The 20,535-nt window shown below is 41.3% G+C and overlaps 1 long non-coding RNA gene across 1 annotated transcript; it reads left to right on the top strand.

The window, feature by feature from the left end:
* Positions 1-3,617: 3,617 nt before the first annotated feature.
* LOC143277832 (uncharacterized) lies at positions 3,618-20,112 on the top strand. Its single transcript, XR_013053791.1, has 3 exons — positions 3,618-3,677; positions 8,877-8,958; positions 18,235-20,112. It is a non-coding gene; the product is annotated as an uncharacterized LOC143277832 (long non-coding RNA).
* The last annotated feature ends 423 nt before the right edge of the window (positions 20,113-20,535 follow it).

Here is a 20,535-nt window from a genome sequence, read left to right as displayed (position 1 = left end):
CAGGGTCATGGGTTCAAATTTCAATAGCTGTTCATGGAGGTGGCTTGAGGGTGGAGATTTTGTGTGTGTTATAATTTGTATTTGTATTTGTATTTGTATTTCTTTTTATCACAACAGATTTCTCTGTGTGAAATTCGGGCTGCTCTCCCCAGGGAGAGCGCGTCGCTACACTACAGCGCCACCCATTTTTTTTCTTTTTTTTTCCTGCGTGCAGATTTTATTTGTTTTTCCTATCGAAGTGGATTTTTCAGTCTACAGAATTTTGCCAGGAACAACCCTTTTGTTGCCGTGGGTTCTTTTACGTGCGCTAAGTGCATGCTGCACACGGGGCCTCGGTTTATCGTCTCATCCGAATGACTAGCGTCCAGACCACCACTCAAGGTCTAGTGGAGGGGGAGAAAATATCGGCGGCCGAGCCGTGATTCGAACCAGCGCACTCAGATTCTCTCGCTTCCTAGGCGGACGCGTTACCTCTAGGCCATCACTCCACTGGCTAACATATCTGTAAATCTGATACAGTGTCTCATAATCTTTTGTGTGTGTTTACATGCAAGAGGAACAAACACACAGATTTCAAAAATTACAAAAATCCTGTACGCAATAATACATGTTGGTGTTCGCTGAGTTATGGAAAAGTGAACATATCCATCATACACATCTACAAAAAAATGATGGCTGCATAAATGGCAGGGTAAGAAACAATAATGCACTTCAAACTGCTCTCATAGAAACAAGCAAACAAGGTAACCCATGCAAACCACATCTCTACGACTGCAGTTGCAGAGAAAGCCATAGCTGACAAGCGTAACGAAAAAGCCACACACAGCTGCTAGTATTTATTTTCTCTGGATGAACCCTGCTGCAATTAATTCTCACATTTGGTGAATGGGTGACAGGCGCAATAGCCGAGTGGTTAAAGCGTTGGACTGTCAATCTGAGGGTCCCGGGTTCCAATCACGGTGACGGCGCCTGGTGGGTGAAGGGTGGAGATTTTTACGATCTCCCAGGTCAACATATGTGCAGACCTGCTAGTGCCTGAACCCCCTTCGTGTGTGTATGCAAGCAGAAGATCAAATACGCACATTAAAGATCCTGTAATCCATGTCAGCGTTCGGTGGGTTATGGAAACAAGAACATACCCAGCATGCACACCCCCAAAAATGGAGTATGGCTGCCTACATGGCAGGGTAAAAACTGTCATACACGTAAAAGCCCACTCGTGTGCATACGAGTGAACATGGGAGTTGCAGCCCTCGAACGAAGTAGAAGAAGAAGAAGGTGAATGGGTGGCAGGAAGTCAATTAAGCTGTCTGCTGTTTGCAGTGTGTGTGATCGGTTGAAGTTGGCTAAAGTTGGCTAATCATTCAGAGAACATGTACATGTGAGTCTTGTACCTATAGATATTCATTTGTTGTTTATAGGTTTAGCCTCACAGTGATGAACTTTGCTGTGATGGAACTGATAGCTGACCCATTAGTGTTTTCTTCTTTTTTTTGTGTGTTGACTGGGTTTTTTGGGTTTTTTGTTGTTGTTTTTTTTTAGCTTATTTATCATTATTTTTGGTTTTTTGTTTATTTATTTAAAATTTTTTTATTTATCTATTTATTTATTTTATTTTCATTATTATTTATTTATTTTTTTAAAATAATATTATTATTTATTTTTTTATTATTTATATTTTTTCTCAAGGCCTGACAAAGCGCATTGGATTATGCTGCTGGTCAGGCATCTGCTTGGCAGATATGGTGTAGCGTATATGGATTTGTCCGAACGCAGTGACACCTCCTTGAGCTACTGAAACTGAAACTGACTGTACTCAAGGCCTGGCACAGTGTGTTGGGTTACGCTGCTGGTCAGGCATCTGCTTAGCAGATGTGGTGTAGCATGTATGGATTTTTCCAAATGCAGTGACTCACCCTTGAGTAACTGAACTGAACTGAACTGAACTGAACTGAACTGAACTGACTGTTGAGACTGCATTGAAAGCCTTTTCTTGTCTGTATTTTTGATGAATAACTTGTGTGATAAACCTGTTTTATTCATTCATGTGTGTGTGTGTGTGTGTGTGTGTGTGTGTGTGTGTATGCATACATGTGTGTGTGTGTGTGTGTGTGTGTGTGCATCTGCCTGCAGTAAACTAACACTGGTATTATATTCAGCATGTGCAAGCAACTGAAAATTAAATGTGGCATGGAATCAAGTATCGATGACTTCATTTCATATGTACCAGTTGTAGAGACCGGCTTGCGTATGTATGGTTTTTAATTAAAGTTGCGATCTTTGGCAAACTTTTTAGTGATATGTTACCTGTAAATGTTTTGTAAAATATGTCTTCAGACAGGATTGGGCCTGCATGTATACTCCATTACACTGCTTATCACAATCAAATTGATTTTTGGATGAAACATTTCGATATGTAAGTTAAAGTAAAAGCCATCCATTCAAGATGAGTTCAGTCTGGCCTTACTTGTTCAGTTTCTGGAGAAAATCTATGGCTAAATCTTAGTATATGTAAAACAAAGTTGGTGTGTTGGGAAGTGTTTTTTGAAGGAATGGAGACAAGGAAACAACATTCTTTCCCAACAAATTGACCTGTATTGAATTCTTCAAAATTGATTAAGTATCTTTTTTCTTTTTTTTTTTTTTTTTTTTTTTTGGATGATGCATGTTGTTAAAATCAATTTCAGTATGATAATTGTATTTTTTTGTGAAATCAATAATGGATGCTGTATAATAATGCATTTAAAGAAGAAAATCACTCCAATTATAGTTTCAGGTGCTTTCCCCTTCCCCTACCCCCCCTCCCCTTTAGCTTCCTGGGATTACAGAATTACTGAGAAATTATTTCAATGCAGTGCTTAATCAGGGATATGTTGTGTGGATGCAGATTTTAGCAAAGCCAAAAGTATTAAAATCCAACAGTTAGTGGCACATTGACATTCTCCATTACACTGCTTATCCTATGTAAAGTGATTTTTGGATGAAACGATTTGATAAATAAGAGGAAGTAAAAGCCATCCATTCAAATTTAGTTAGTCTGGCCTGACCTGTTCAATTTCTGTCGACAAATTCCTGCTAAATCCTAGTTGTGTGGATGCACATTTTTAGCAAAGCCTGTTAGTACTTACAATCCAACAGTTTGTAGCGCTGTTGACGAGAGTAAGCCTGGAAACTGTGGTCATAATTATAATTAACAATGGGAAACTGATTTACAATTCCGAAGAAGAAGAAAAAAGAAGAAAAAGAACTTGGCTACAGCATAATGGCCAACAATTGCATTTCAGTTTAAGGGAACTTGGCATGTGCTTCACCAGGAAACATTGTCGCGAAAACGGGTTGTATGATCGGGAACACAATGATGTCAAACAATGCACTACAATCGGAAGCAAGAAATGATGAATCGAAACTCGACACAACAATTCGATCGGAAGAAATGATATGTCAAAACTCGACACAAAATGCCAGCGTTCTTTAACGAAGGGGCGCCGCCCATTCCCAGCTCAAGCAATCCGGTTCTTTAGGAGTAATGTCCCTTTAGCTTCCTAATCGTTCATTGGCTGATTGGTTTGGAAATTTGCAAGGTCACGTCCCCTGTCCGGCCTCATTTGTGCCCACGACTCGCTTGTGGTCGCACACGCTTCATCCGAAAAGTGGGACGACATTTTTGCTGGAGTCAGGTAAACTTTTTAAACTTTTATTTGACAAACATTTCAAGAAAGAAGGATGCATAATTGTTAAAGTATTGCGTGTAACCAATTGTAGCGGTGTTGAATCGCGCTGAGTTGGGTTTTGTTTTGGTTTTTTTTATTTCACCGGTCATGCTGTGTCCCTTCAGCAGGCGACAGTTTTTCTCTCCATCCCCGCTGTGTCGTTGCGATGTCTGCAAACGTTCACTCGGGCCAGGGGGACATGTCGTGGCTTCGCTTGGTTAGACACGTGGCATGCGTACAGTTTTATCCGCTCAGTGAGGGTGATGGCGAAATTTGGGAAGGGTTTTAAGTTCGGTTGCCGGAAACTTATATTATTTTCAGCTCTTATTCCGACTTAATGTATCGATCTTGTCATATTTGCAGCATTTTTGTGTCCGTCACAGATTATTTTATTTTATTTTTATTTTAAAGTTTGTGAAGATAAGCTAGCCTTTGCGTTACAGCCAGTTTCAGAAACTGAGTTAGTGACATTTGGGTTTTATTTTTGTTTGGGAAGGGGTGGGAAGTTAATTCCACCCAACCCCATATTGACTATGTTTTAACGTTTTTAAAAACAGCAAGTTGACAAGGGACGGTTTGGTTCAAAGATTTATTCCAATGAAACCTAGGAAGTGCCCAGTTTGAGGTGTGTGGTGTTTTTTGTTTTTTTTCAAACTTGACCATGAAGTAAAGAATTTTGTGACTTGATATTCATTTTCAGTTTTTATTTATTTATTTTTTAGTAAATTGACAAAGATGGTATGTTGCCTCTTTTTGAGGTTTGCAGTTGACTTTCAGCACATCATCTACATGACAGGGAAGGAAAAAAATGTTGGTTTTGTGAACAGCAGGTACCACTTTTAGTTTTTCTCTCACATGACTGATGTCAAAAAATGAATATGCATGACACTTGGCCAACAACAGGACGCCACTCCCTGCCAGAGACAGAAGGAAATTGCCTTCACTCCGCCTGAAGTGGGTTTAATCAATGACAGATGCTGGCACCTTGAGCAGTGTGGCAAGGGAGTGGCGAATGTGACACAGCAGAAACAGGATGAAGTGCAAAGAGTGATTCAGTTGCAGAGTAAAGAGGTATTGAGCAGTGTCTGCCATGTTCAGGCTGTAGTAAATGAAATAAAACAAAAGGAAAAAAAACATGATGGGTGGAGCAAGACTTGGAATTGGAATCGGGTCGAACGAGGACAGAAAAGCAGGGGGCGTGGTGAGGAAGCTTGCATAGTACAGTGTGAAATGTTTTGACTTGATTGTGATGTTAAGTGAGGGATTTTGATTTCACATATAATCCTGATCATAACAGTATCAACTATCATCATTCCAGTCTTGCATGGATCTTTTATCTCCTAAAACTCAGGGTCAGTTGACCCGCTCTGGGAAAAATCAGTGAGCCAGTTATTTGACCAAAGGGTTGAGTCTTAGAAATGCGCTAAAAAATGTCAGTGATGCCAAGGAACTTAAGAATGGTTTTTTTTTTTCCTTTGAAATTAAAATTGCCGGTGATAGGGCATGAAGGTCAGTTGACATTGCTGGCTAACATAAAAGAATGTGCACATGTTTGACTTAAAATGACATGCAGATTATTGACTGTGTGTGTGTGTGAAGGAGAAATGTGTCCTGACCTTCCATAGGTTTTATTTTTTTCTTGAAATAAATGAAAGGCATCGTTTTGCTTCATAGAACACATGAGAAAAATGCAGTGAGGAGACTTATGAGAACTGGAGAGGATCTTGTTTCTCACTGGTTGAGAGTTCGAACTTGGAAAAGCAAAACAGCTCAACCAGTCGCACTTCATTAAGATTTGTGCTGCGCATGAGTGCTCTCCCATATGTTGACACTGAATTGCTGGTTTGTGACTTTCACTAAAGAAAGAAAAAGTTCTGTTTTGAGGTGCAAAGGTACAACTCCTTGACATATGCATGATATACTAATGTACGTCTGTGGTGAATGAACTGAAATCTCAGCTGGGCTGACAGAAACTGATGTGCAGTATCACTAATCAGTATCAGTTGTTCAAGGAGGCGTCACTGCATTCGGACAAACCGTATATGCTAAACCACACCTGCTAAGCAGATGCCTGGCCTGCGTTAGCAAGAAGAAAAAAACTGATTGGTATTTTTACCCAACTCTGTTGATGCAGGGTGTGTGAATAAAATAAACCTAGCACAGTAGCAGTCTTTGTCTTTTTGAAATATGTTTTAAAAAATGTATTTTTTTATGTAACAGTGCAACCTAGGTTAGAGAAGAGATGTATTACTATTAGAGAAGAGATCATGTATCAAATTACTTAATTATGCTGTTTTTATTGACTTAGTATTAAGATAATTAGATATAAAGATTAAAGAGTTGAAATGATATTCAGTTTGGGTTTGCGTTAAAGGTAGTAACAAGGTGAAAGACCCACAAGATTGTGTGCATGATAGGTGTTCAATGTCTTGCATCAAGTCATCCGACAATATACATTTCAGTGACTGCATTAGTGTGATGATCATGAACACTACTGAAATTAGAAGCCAGAGGTCAGAAGTTCAGGTGCACATGAAGCGTGCATAATATTTGGGCCAGTCATGTATCTTTTTTTTTCTTTTTTTTAAATTTAAGAAAGGGAAGTTTGTTCCACAGAATTGGGTAGAATTACCAGACAGAAAAAAAATGATTGAAGTTTAGGTCAGCCTCAGACATTGGATCAAGGTTGCATTGCATTACAATGGAAAAAACATTGGAAGCACAGACCTGGATCTTGTACTTTTTTTTAGTTTAACTCGGACTTGGGAGATTGGCCCATATGGCATATTTATGATATTACTTAGAAGCCTTAGTGGAATTTATTTAAAGGCACAAGGCTTTTGCCACAGTATATGTAACACTAAAGGGGAAACACAGCACCTTGCGAGCATGACAGATTCTCAGCTTGGGTGTTGCATGCAAAATATCAGTTCATGACACTAGGGCTGACACAGTGATTGGGTATGCTGTACTTACAACCTGAACAGGGGTTCTGTTGGAACTTAAGGTGGAGGTCACAAGATGGCAGGTCTTACATGTGGAATGATCCTTTGTTCAGATTGAATGTATTCTATCTTTAGTTTAAATTGAATGTATTCTAAGTCACTTCAGACTGTATTCTAAGTCTTGGTGTGGGGGCATGTCCTGATTTACACTAATTGCAGTGGATATGATGACAGGCTTAGTCAATAGTGTAAATGTGGTGTTGCCTTACCGTCAGTCACTTGTTGCACAATAGTTAAATGCAGTCAAGGAATAAATGATGCAAGACATTCACTGACACAAGTGACAGTTATTGATATAACCTAAGGTATTGTAGTCCTGAGCCTGTGAAAATTGATATGAATATTGGAAACTTCGCTTAGATTTTATAATGTTGACTGGTTTGACTTTTTAAAAATTTTAGACTAAGAAAAAATTGAAGATGGATTGTCTTGTTAACACATGTTTATTTTGGAGATTATGTGTACAGGGAACATAATTTATCACAATATACAGTCAGTGATTCTTTTATTTCCGTTAATGGATCACCCACGACTACAGTAATGATTTGTCAGTACTTTCATCACCATTGTCATTTTCTTGACCAAACAGGAAAATGTGCGAAAGGAAGTTTTGTATGTTTTCCCTGTGTGTTTTCCTCGAGACTTGAGTCGGGAAAGAAGTCGTTAGTAATATCCTTCTGCTTGGGATGTGATGTTGGCTGTAAATGATTGGATGCAGTCTTCAGCGGGTTTGTCGATTGGCTGTTGCAGCCTCTTTCCTCTCCTATATAGGTGAATTACAAGGACAATATTTGCAAATCGGGCAGTAGAATTTCTTGTGGTGACTTTGTCAGTTTGCTCTCATAGTCTGCGTGACTACATTAAATTAGTACAATATACCACAGGATAGTGTCAGGCATCAGAAGTGTCTGTGATCAAGAAAGACAGTGTTTAATCCTTATCAAGTTATCAGTATGTGAACCAGCACTCTTGTCAGTTATATCTGAGCAGTTTTCTTCTGTTTGCATTTGCTCATGTGCACACTTGCATGGCGAACATGGGCATGGTGTGTGCTTAGATGCACACACACACACACACACACACACACACACACACACACACACACACACACACTTAAATGGTTATACACACACTGCGGTACACACACTGGTATAGTATGCACATACTGATCGATACATACAGAGTAACACTATATTCACATTTGTATAAGCAGCCTTTTGGCATTTTGGTGAGCCTTTCTTTTTCTTTTCTTTTTTAAACCCACAACTGCCAAAATCACCTTTTTATAACTCGCTTGGGCTGATCAGCACTGCTCATTACTTTTTAAGTTGAACCAGAATTGGTACTGAAACAATCTATTGAAGTTTGAGGCAGGGTGTGGACAGATGGAAATCCAACAACTGGATGACAACTACCTGTAACTGTAACATCTCTATGCAGAGCAATACAGTTGGGTGCGTTCCATTGATCGCTTATGACCTGAGGGTGTGTGTTTGTGGTGGGGGTGGGGGGGGGGTTGTGGAGTGTATTGATGTGACCCTGTGAGTGGAGGCAGTTGTGTGAGGAAGTCCACAGCTGTGGCCCACAGTGCCATGGAAACTGGCTGTCAACACATGTAGCAGTGTCATGGTGGATGACCTGTTTGCCCTCTCTCCCTTCAGTTCACCTGGCCATGTATTTATCATATATTCTGATCTATGCTTTTCTCTGCTGCTGCTGCTGTACATGCATTACATGGGAGGAGAGGTCTGCATTGATCTCTTGTACAGATCAGCAGGGGTGTATGTCACACTCGCAGTGTGTGTGTGTTTGTATTTGATCGCATGTAGCTGTTAACAAGTGATTCGTAAGAAAAATAAGTATGCTGTGAACAAAGATGGAGTGTTCAGGAAAGTGTATGAAGACCGTAAAAAGGGTGAAATGGAACATTTAAGAGAACAGTTTGTTTCTGCACATGTCCTTTGAGACCAGTGCCTGTGCTTGCATGTGTGTAATGAATGCCTCCAGTCGCTGATGTGGCAGTGTTACTGTTAGCAAATGCTGATACTAATGTTCTGGGTGTGCAGAGATGGGTGTGTTCCTGAGAGTGAGAGGATTGTCGATGTTTGCTTGGTGTGTTGTCTGAAATGTGACAGTTTTGGGTGACATGCCTGTGTTTCAGGGTGGGACGAGTGAGCTGGGAGAGGAGGAGGGACAGACAGGTGGTGGGGTTCACACTTCATGACACAAGCTGTGGGCAGCAGGTGAGCAAGAGTCAATCCCCACACCCCGCCCCATATTCTTTTTTCTGGTTGCAAAGGGAGACTTTTGAAACAGCTATTGCGTCGGAGCAGTGATAGTTTTCAGTGAAAAACCAAGCCTTTTAACAGTGTATCCTGAGAGTGAAGTGGAATACAATGCATTAACATTTATTTTGAATAGGTATTATAATTGTAAGTACTTTCATGCATATTTAGAGCCATATGGTTGCTATGCATTTTTCTTTTTTCAACAAGAATGTCAAGAGTGTAAATATTCAGAAGTTGTGACAAAATATTTGTGTAAATCACAGAGTCATCAGTGTTCATTTGGACCATCTGTGGTGTGTTGCAGCTGTGTGGAAAGCCAGCACATCTGTCTTCATAGCCTGCTGGCTTGTTAAGTTCAAAAGGTGTATAAAATACTGCAACACAGTGTTCATACTGAAAAGTCTGTTGTCTTGGCTTTGCATGTTAATTATGTTGTGCGTTTTTTGTAGATTAGCTCTGTTTAATTATGATTTATTCTGTACAGTTTCCTGTTCACTCTGCACACCCACTCTTTCTCAGTTACTGCAAGAGAATTTGTCATTGTTGGTGTTACTGGAGGCACTCAGGACTCTCCATTTACTTGTATTATTTAATGCTGTTGGAATAAAGTCACATTTTGACAAGTACAGCATTGTCTGTGAACTGATTTTTGAAATTGTCATTGGATTCTCTCTCTAGTTCATTTTTGTTCAGAATTAAAGCAGGTGTGTGTGTCATGATTTAACTTGGGCAGTTTGTTGCTTTAGTTTTTGCAGCATTAAAATTGTGTTGAGTGACATCTGGCTTCCTGTCTGTTGAGCAGATCAGATGTTTTCCAGTTGCAAAGCGAAATAATGCGTTCTTAGTCATACAGTTTGTGTTTGTTGGGTTTTTCCAGGCTGAGATGGTTTTGAGATTTCAAGGCTTTAGGAAATGTAGATCTGCATGATAAAAATGCCTTCACTTGCATGCACTTCAGAGAGTTTGTGCATGCCATGGCATCATGCTTACACATTGCTCACCCTGGGGACACAGTGTTTCAGAGAATACGGATAAATGTATAGATCTGCGGTCTTGACTTTATCCTTAAGATGCAGTGTTGACCCCAGTGTGACAGTGGTTGAGATACTGGAGTGGTGTCTATCAGATGTGTATCTGTGGACGTGTGTTGGTGGCCACCCCAGGAATGCCCAGCAGAGCCAGCAGTAGATAGGAAAGGTGGACACTGACTGTGTCAACAGTCTTGTCAGGCAAACACCAGATAGCTATTGTGGCATGGGACTGGGCCCCAAGTCCGATAAATCAGGAGATACATTGGTATCTGTGTGTGTGTGTGTGTGTTGAGAGAGAGAGATGAACTCTGCACTCTTGGACTGGGGAGTGACCATTATCTTTTGACCAAAGACACCGGTGTCGTCTTGTTCAGGTAAGTCCATAGTTGACACCACCCACGAGTCACGCGTTTGTGTTCATCTCAGTGTCCACTTGAGATTCTTGGGATTCAGCACTTTGTCAGTGGAGTGTTACTATCGGTATAACAATTAGTGTGGTCAAGTGGATAAAATGGTCTATTGGTGGTTGTATGAAGAAATCGTAGTGCAGGGTTTGGTTGAGGCAAGGACTGGGAGTTTGACTCCCGCCAGAGACTTGAAGAGGTGGTTCCATTCGATCAGTAAGGCATGGTACAATGCTGTCATAAACTTACCAAATTTGTCATTATGAAAAAAGGCACCCCCCCCCCCCCCCCAAAAAAAAAAGAAAAAAAGAAAAGCTGCACTGTCATTGTCAGTGGATGTACAGATTTCAGTGTGAATTGAGGGAGAGTTGCGCCAATCGGGTGACCTACAATAGGCTACATTGTTGGTGTAAATTGATGGTGATTTGTGTCAAATGACCTACATTGTCAGTGTAAATTGATGGCCGAGTTGTCAGTCAGATGACCTACATTGTTGGTGTAAATTGAGTTGTGACAATCAGTGGCCTACATTGTCATGTAAACTGAGTTGTGTCAGTCGGGTGACCTACATTGTCAGCTTGATGCATGCTGCCTGTGAACTGATCCCGCCCTCCCCGAACACTCTGTCCCCCACTTTGTTCTTTTCAGAAGCAGCCAGTTCCCCCCCCAACCCCCTCCCTCTCCTCTCGCCCACTCCGCTTTCCCATCCCCATCCCTATCACTGTCACATATTCATGGTCCTCCTTTTCCTCTCCATCTTCAAACCCCATGCCCACCCCAAGTTCGATTTTCTCGCCTTTCTTTTCCCAGCTTTTTGTTCTCTGACCAGCATCTCTTTTCTTCCATTTTTCTGAGGTTTTTGGATTATCTCCCTCCGGTTTTAGTTCTCTAGCAACCGTTGGCTTTGGCCCTGGTTCTCTCTCTCTGTGTTGATTGCACAATATCTGTGAACTGAATTTGTTAGGTAGACACGAGTGGGCACAAGTCATGGTTTTAGTGGAGGGGTAGGAGGGGAAACAGCAACGATGAAGGAACAGAGCAGGCAGGCACAGTGGCTGGTCTGAAAGGCTGTGCGGAGGAGGAGGCAGAAACTGGCTGCCTGACTAGCTGCTAGCAGGGAGTGTCAAATAATAGGGAGTTGTAACAGCTGGGGCTCTATTGATTTCTGTAAGCTGCCTGCCTCCACACAACACACACACACACACACACACATAACCAGTCTGAGCCGTTCGAGTGACTGTGGTAGCAGTTTGTACTGTGTGTGTATGTGGACAGGCCGTGCAAGGAGGGGGAGGAATGGGATGACCTATTTAGTTGCCAGTAGTGGTTTTGTTGGCAGACTGCTTGGTCAACGTTGCTGGCTGGGATGTGTTGTCAGTCAGTCCGAGTGGTTGGTGCGTGGCGGTGGGTGGTTGTCGCGCCCGAGGGGGAAGTTGGCACTCAGGGCCGCTCACACACACATCCAGGCCAGCCGGTGACATTCTCCTCTTGTGTGTGTGTGCGTTGTCAGCTAGCTGCCTGTGGACTACACTGTGCTGGCTGAAGCCTTTCTGTATACCACTTGCCGGCATAAGTGTGTTCGAAGCAAACAGGCGTTTTATACGTTGTTGTTTTTTCTCAATCAATATGTACAGTGTTGAACCTGGCATGTGTATGTGCGTGTCCATATGGTGGTGAGTATGGTAATTGGGTGTTGATGCTTGTTCTTTTGCTGCCTGCCTTTTATTTCCAGTTACGGTTTGAGTTTCAGTGTTGTGTTGGCTTGGCTGTTGTCTAGAGCTGGATGAGTGATTCACAATGTTCAGAGGCTTGATGGGCGTGAAATACACTTAGTCACACTGGACCGTTCACATGACAGTGGGGTGGGGAGGGGTGGGGGAGGAGTGTGTAATCCATAGAACAGTGAGAAAGCAGCAGTGCACGTTCCACAGTAAAATAAGAAAGCAGCAGTTCTCCTTTTAGGAAAGGAAGTAGATTTAGAATGTGAATTTGTATCCTGCATCTGTCTGTCCATCCACCACCCATCCTTGTGTATGTCTAGCTAGAATGTCGGTTAATTAATGATGGATGTACTTTTGGGGGTGATGGCATTGTTTTTGGACCATTGGGTGAATGGGAACAACTGTTCCCTGTTCCCTGTGTGTGTGTGTGTGGGTGCAGGCACAGTTTATGTTTGTGTAAAGCTTTTTCATTTTGTTTTTATAGATTTACTATTTAGGGACGAGGTAACTGGGTTTCATGCATACATACACCCACCTGCCCCCACCCTCCATGCACACTCGCATGCATGCACACCCACCTCCATAACCCCCCCCAACCCCCCCCGCCCCCCAACACACACACACACACACACACACACAGTCTCGTATACCAAATATACAGTTAATTATCCAAATGAAAATTATAATGAAGTCAGTCCGCTAATTTGATCAAGTCTAAACCATGATGTTGTTAACTTGTTGCCTTGTTGTTTAACTTGTTGCCTTGTTGTTTTTTGTGGGAATGGCACAGGATATATAAGTTATATTGACGTAGAATAAAGTAGATCAGTGTTAAATGCACCAAGTTGAACCTTTTTTTTTGTTGCCATTTTCTTGTTTTGTGTATGCTTATCAGTTTTAAGCCCACTGTTGTTGTTACTGTATCTTAGATTGGTGGGAACACAGTTGTGTGGGTGAGCAAGATTGAAGGATGAAAAATATCCAGCTAGCCAGCCCTTCACGGCAGTAGGACTGGTAGTCAGCATTCCTAGAATACCAAGCTCCCATGGCTGGTCCTCCCCAAACACCCCCTTGTACTGTTTGCCTTTCTTCCCCAGCCCCCCTTTTTCCTTGTACAACAAGAGGGGCAAGGTGGGGGTAATGTTAGCCTGCAGGGGCAGGGCGTAAGTGTGGTGTTGTGAGGGTCTTTTGATCCAAGGGAGTCAGCTGGGTGACATCACCCCCCCCCCCCCCCCCCCACCCTTTGGAATGCCAACACACACACAGTGAAAGGCCTGGGGTGGGTGAGTGGAGGTGTTGGTGTGGTGACTGGGGTGTCAGTCAATTAAAACAGGCCCAGGATGATCTCAGCCCTGTACTCCCCCCATCCCCTCACCCCTCCACCTGCCCCCTTTGTTCTCTGTGGCCCAGGACAGGTAAGGTAAAGGGGAGAGCAGCAGCACTGTGACAGGGGAAGAGTACGCGCGTGTGGAGTTACAGGTAAGGACAGGTGTCAATCAGTTCAGTCACTGGGGATCCACGATGATCTCATGGGCTGTTGGGCCCAGAGAGTTCTGGGTCCAGTCCTAGGATTGATAAGTGACAGAGGAGAGAGGCTGTACAGGGGATGGGGGTGAAGCCCTTCAGTGGTGTGTGCGTGTGGCCCAGCTGGACTGGACACTCGTGTTTGGACTTGACCCCAGGTCTTTGTCTTGGTCAAGCTGCTGCTGACATTTGGAGTGGGTGGGTGATACACTGATAGGGGACAGCACCCCCATGCTGTGTTTCTATGGGGATTGAGCCCCCTTGTCGTTTTGTTTGGTTTGCACACACACACACACACACACACAGTGACACACACAGAGACTTTGTCTCTTTCTCGGTTGTTTCTCTCACATGTGAGCACATTTATTGTTCCAGTCCTTCCCAACCAATGAGGAGTGAGGGTTATGTATCTGATGTACATTGTGGATATGAATGGACATTGTTTGTGCCCAGAAGGGTCATGTAACACTGAGGTGGGTGGATTGAGATGGGTCAGTCAGGTGGGTTGTGTCCACCTGTCTGTGTGGGCAAGTCGGGGCAGGTAGAAAACTGACCCCCCCTGCTGCTACATTGGCCATACTCTTTCTCAGTTTCTGTGGTGGGTATATATATTGTGTTGCTTGTGTATGTGGGTGAGTATTGTGGTTGTCAATGCAGGTGCACTTTAAATGGATTCATTGTTATTTTATGGCAGATGCTTGTTTTTGAAGTTGATTTGCTAGTAGACAATTTTAAGATTATGCGGTGTAAGAGAGGAAATAGCTCAGGGTGACAGATCCATGATGCTTGCTTGTTTAAAAAACAGATTCTGTTCTGGGTGAAAAGGAAATGTATGGTTTCATGATTTTATTTTTGAGAATCATTTTCGATGTTGTTGAGTTGGTCTTTTCACCATTTATCTAATATTAGCAGCATATGACTAATAATTGAAAGTTGGTGTTGTGTATAGCTCTTGGGTGTTGGATTACAAGTTAATATGAATGTTTCAGTTTACAATGCATTGACAATTTACAGCCTTGCACCTTTATCAGTTCTTCGTCCACTTTGTGAGGCTGCGTGCATGTGTGTGTGTATGTGCGTGTGCGAGTGCTTTCATGCATGATTTATGCGTGCATGTGTGTATGTATGTGAGTGTAAGTATGTGTGTGAGAGATTGACTATTGAGTCACATCTCCAAAGAATGACTGGAGAGTAAGTGAAATGCATTTCACAGACTGGGACAGTTTACAGGTATCCACCATCCATTGAGAAGGGACACTGAGACTGGAGGTGTGGATATCAGGGCAAGAGAAAGACGGATGTAAAGGCACAAATGGTGCACAGTGTCAAACACACTCAAACCACTAATCATCCTAAATGACTGAGTTCAAGATGCAAGAAAATGGATATCAAGGTTTCTCGTTCAGGTCTTATTTGGTAGCATGTTGCAGCGAAGAGACAGAGTGTAATTCCATCATGACCCATACATGAATGAAACCGTAAAAAGTGTGACGCAGATCACTTGACAGTCATGTGAGAGAGGAGCAGGGAAGAGGAAGTACTTGACTCTGCAGCCACACTGTGATACTGACAACACAGCAGCACGCTGTGATGGTACACACTGATTTAGGCCTGTCCTTACAGGCCTCTCTTTGTTGCATTGGGTGGAAGAGCTGTTGTCAGCGGAAGAAGAGGAATGGTACTAATGTTGGATGAGATTTCTGTGATTGTAAAGATCCAGATGGTGCATGCTGCTTACTGCTGTGTTATGAACATGTTTTGGGGTGAAAGAGACGAGGAAAAAAGATGAATATGAGGGGGAAGATCTTGTTGGGCTGCAGTTGTGTTATGGAAAGAAGGTAATTTATTATGGAAATAGGTTAAAAATAGGTTAAACTGCCTTTTATGGATACAGTTGAAGAGAAATTAAATGCTTCCATGACTAATATGGATAATGGGCTAGTGTGAAAGGTATGTATGTGGGCAGTTAAAAAAAAAAAGAAAAAAAAAAGAAGAATATTTTGCACATGAGCTGATTGAAGTGTGCACAAGAACATATAAAACAGGAGGAGCTTGAGAGAAACAGTTGAAGAGGAAGCTGTAAGCTCAGGCTATATGCTCACACAGATGGGAGTTGATCACATTTTGTTGAGTGTCTTCATCTGTTATGATTTGTATGGAAACATCCTCTGGCAACTTAATGTTTGACATTGTTTCCCTCTGGTCACATTAAAGGAATCAAGGCGGCTTATACTTAAGTCTACTGCCCCGCCCCCTACACACCAATTTTACTTCCCTTCCCTTTAAACTCTTAAAGCGATAGAAATGTATGCACTTTTGTTGTCATATCATTTATTAATTATTTTGATTATCCTATTTTGTACATGTCTTTCCTAAACTTGAGGGTTTGGGGGGGACAAAAGCAGAAAAAGTCTAGTCTGTTCCAGTCATTCTCAGCAGATATCAACTCTCATTTCAACTAGCGCATGGTAAAGGCAGGTGAAAAGAAGGGTAATGGCCTTATTTGTAAACTTCAGTCCAGTAAAAGTGGGCACGGCGGGTAAACGTGAAAACTCAATGGTTCAGGTGGAAAGGAGCTGTGTTTTGACAGCTTACAGTCGAACTCTGCCATCCTGCATGAAGGAAAGCAGCATCTTTGGGAGTTGTTTGTATTGTCTCTGATTGTCTGATTCTTTGAGCTTCAGTGTATCTTGTCTCTTCCTGGTTTGTGTAAAAGACATCTTGTCAGCGTAGCTGAACTGGCAGACTGCAAAGAGATGTTCCCTGTGGTTGACCCCATCTTTCAACATGCCTTGATGACAGTTTAACGTGTAGCTGAAGCTGTTGCTACGATCCCCAAGTATCCAAGTGTCCACCTCGTCGACAGTGTACACAGTGTCCTGTGGGCTGTATTGCTTGAAGCGGTTGCTGTGGTCCTGAGATATTCACTGTTTTCACGTTTCCTTATCACTCCCCCGTCTCGTCTGTATTTGAGCACTGGACGGAGAACTGATAAGGGCTTGTGAGTGAATTGCCGACACTATCTTCGTCTGCATCATCGTCGCTGGGCAACTGGGTTGTGTCGTGTCATCGCGTGTAAGTCATCACCTGGGAAGTGTCCCAGTAGTTCGATTGAAGGGTTGTGGTTTTGTTGTCTTGATGTACACAAGGTGTGTATTGGAATAGTCACAGAATCAGATTGACACTGCTAAAAATTTGTATAAATATAGTTTTCTTTAACTAGTTGGTGTGTGATGTTGCCAAAGTTAAAACACTGGATCCTAGTTTGTACAATGGTGGGTATAGGGATGTGCTAGGTACTAGTACAGCTTTCTTTAGTCTTGTTTTTGAATTGGTCTTTGAATCTGTCTTGTCTATACCTTGATTGTGGTATGATGCTAATAAAAAAAAATGTTTTTAAAAATTTGTTCACCTCTACTTTCTCAAAATGACAGCTTGTGTCATCAACCGGGAGAGTGGAAACAAACTGGCTTGCTGACATCTGTGTTGAGCTGTTAGGTGAATGGGTTTTCACTAGTGCAGGTTTTCACATGAGAATGGTAAGGTTTGACATTGGTGTGTGTGGCTGCTGCAAGTCCTTCCATGTTTTTCATGCTGTTTTCTTGTAATATGTCTTTTTCACACACTTAAATCTTGGCTTGTTCTTTGGTCTTTAGGCTGTTTATTATTTGCTCTTTAGGACATTCATAGATTTGTTTTAGGATTATTTTTTTGAATTTGGTTTTACATCTAGTCATTCAGATGAGACAATAAACCAAGGTCCCGTGTGCAGCATGCACTTAGTGCAGGTAAAAGAACCCACGGCAGCAAAAGGGTTGTTCCTGGCAAAATGCTGTAGAAAAATCCACTTCGATAGGAAAAACAAATAAAACTGCATGCAGGAAAAAATAACGAAAAAATGGGTGGCGCTGTAGTGTAGCGACGCCCTCTCCCTGGAAAGAGCAGCCCGAATTTCACACAGAGAAATCTGTTGTGATAAAATGAAATACAAATATAAATCATTTGCTCCTTTTTTCTTCTTTTTTTTTTTTTTTTTTTTTCTCTCCCCCACTCTTGAGGACAGTTGGACTGAACAGTCAGTCGATAACTAAAATTCAGATCGTATTATATTTTGGGGGGAATGGAATAATGAGAATTCAGAAAAATATATGTATGTATATATATATAAATATTTGCAAATCAAATTATTTTTTACTGTTTGGCTGATTTAGTAAACAAAATAATAGTAATTGTTCCTGTACAGAATTTAGATTGTCCAGCAATTTGCTTCTGGTGTTAGAAAAAACAAATCTTACGAAATAAACCTGAAACAACAAAACCTCCCCCGTCCCCCACCCCCCACCAAAATTTGAACAGTCCTGTCCTCTCAGAAATCACTGCTCAGTTTATTGTCCCTCACTAAATTTATAAACTGTGAGGACTATACATTCTCATACACAAAGTATATGTGTAATTGTATCATTTGAAAAAAAAACCCACAGAAAAACAACACACAAAAACTCGCAATGTTCTGTGTGTGCATCTTTTTTTGATTTTGTTATGTTCCAGCAGACTGTGAAAAAGGCGATACAGGAGTGGTGAAATGCAGCTGTCCAACTTCAGTGAGAGAGTACCTGTCACCCAGAGTTCAGAAACACCTTTTGGCTACAGTGTTTTATATTGCTTCATAAAGTTTGTATATGTATATATAAAGAAAAAAAACCACCATCACTTTTGCACTCGCACACACCATGTACAGTTTTTCACATAATTTGATATGTGAGTTCAATTTTGAATACTCCTTTATTTGACTTTTCAGTTGGGATTGCATAATATACATAATTGGAGAATAACATCTTTATGAAACATAACAATGATTATAAAATAGGAACGGCAATGTTGGGCCAAAAAATGAAATAATCATGCACTGGCAAAAGGTTGAGGAAATTTTTTTTGTTGGTAGGTTGAATAGGGAGTGTAAATTTTATATTGATATAACTGTGAATACATTTTCATTATGGAAGGGAATAAATTTTTATTTATAAGTATGATACAATTTGAATGTGAACGCATTATGTGCAATAGCACAGTACTTAAAACTTCATAATAGAATAAGCGTATCCTTGGACTTTTAGAAGGTTAAATTAATAAATTTTTAAGATACTCTCTTCATTTTGCTGGGGAAAGATGGATTGCGTTCAGTGGACGCACATTTTTCCTGGTCTAAGGGGAACAACTTAAGGAATAAAGATCAAGCATTCAGCCACTGCAATTCATTGCTTGTCTCCCATTCCGATTCCAAATGTGGTCGTCTGCTTTGGAGACAGTGCTGTCACCTTTTGTGGCCAGCTATGGTCCCATGTTTGGGGCATGCATGCTGGGTGTGTTGTTTGCATGACATAACATTGTCGTGGATTACAGGATCTTTAATGTGCGCATTCAGTCACACCTTCAACACCACCATCTTGGGTCAGTGTTTTCTGACGAGGGAAGGGTTTTAGAAAAAGAACTGTATATGGCTGGTACTTGGGTTAAGGCAACTGCTGTTTGTGAAATTCTGGGAAGAAGTTGCAGGTTTTTGTGAAAATCCGTATGCATGTTAAACACACACATAAAAAACACGAACACAAAAAAAAAATTGAAAAAAAAACCCAAACAATGCAATGTATCATACACTATGAACAAGTTTTATGCATACAAACTATTCAATGATTTTTGTACAAGTGAACAAGTTTTGTTGTGCAAAGTAGTTCATTTTTACTCCCATTACCTCAAAGCCAGTAATAATTGAACGGTGCGTAAATTGTAATGTTTCATTTTACAAGGCAATGTTTTAATCAAAGAACTCAAGACTAGACTGGAAGGTAAGGGGACGAGGGACTGGAGGAGGGAGGGAGGGGGTTTGTTAAGTCAGGGGTGGAAGGGAAGGAAATAACGGCAATGTGAAAAATTAAAACGCAGTGATGTGAGGTCCAGAGTATGTCATTCAACAAATGATTTGGGCCCCTTGATAAATCTCTTTCGCTCACTTGCTCTTTCACTCTACACACATGATTCACACCACCTTACACCACAAATGAGCTAAAAAATTGGGGATGGGAGGAGTCAATCCCAAATGCCTTAATCAAATTTTCAAAGTCTGATCTGATGACAAAGGTGCTGATGTTACTAGTTTTGAGAAATCAAATGTTCAAACACATTGTGGATAGAATGGCAATAGTACCATTATCTTACTGACTTAAAGGTGCGGTGGATTTTAACTTACACATGGTGCACCCTCCAAATTTGGTTCAATTCTGATGTTGAGAGCTAGGACCGTAGGTGATGGCATTTAAAGTTTTAGTCTGAAGAAGTGAGTTGCTTGTCCACAAACATTATGATGAGCATCACCATTTGTGATATGGCATATAACTGACGTTTTCTTTCCCCCTCCTCTCTCTTACACACAATCTCATTGGTCATCTTTTGTTGTTTAAATGCTTTGTTGAAGATGACGATGTACACTGATTGACTGCCATACATATAACCATTTCATAAAAAAAAAAAAAAAAATAAAGCAAATCTGAGAGTTTGTATATGTGTGTGCGTGTTGTGATCAACAGCAGTTATTTGCACATTGCCAGTAATCACATTTTTTTTTAATTTTGAAGACGCTTGCACTACTAGTAATGGGCAAACTCAGCTGACACATTTCCTCACAAGTCAACTGAGAATGAAACCCAATGGTGGTGTGAAGTCTAACATCACGTTTTCACTCACATGGACCATCAAACACCTATATGCAACGCACAGATTGAGAGAGACAAGGCATTCGTGACGGACATTGTCTGCCTTCTGCTCATCACTAGTTATCAGCAATGATTTGCACATTGC

The sequence above is a fragment of the Babylonia areolata genome, chromosome 35 (genome assembly GCF_041734735.1).
Source record: "Babylonia areolata isolate BAREFJ2019XMU chromosome 35, ASM4173473v1, whole genome shotgun sequence".
In the NCBI taxonomy this organism is placed as follows: Eukaryota; Metazoa; Mollusca; class Gastropoda; order Neogastropoda; family Buccinidae; genus Babylonia; species Babylonia areolata.
Note: the sequence above shows the minus strand (reverse complement) of the source record. Positions and strands in the feature narration are given on the sequence as shown.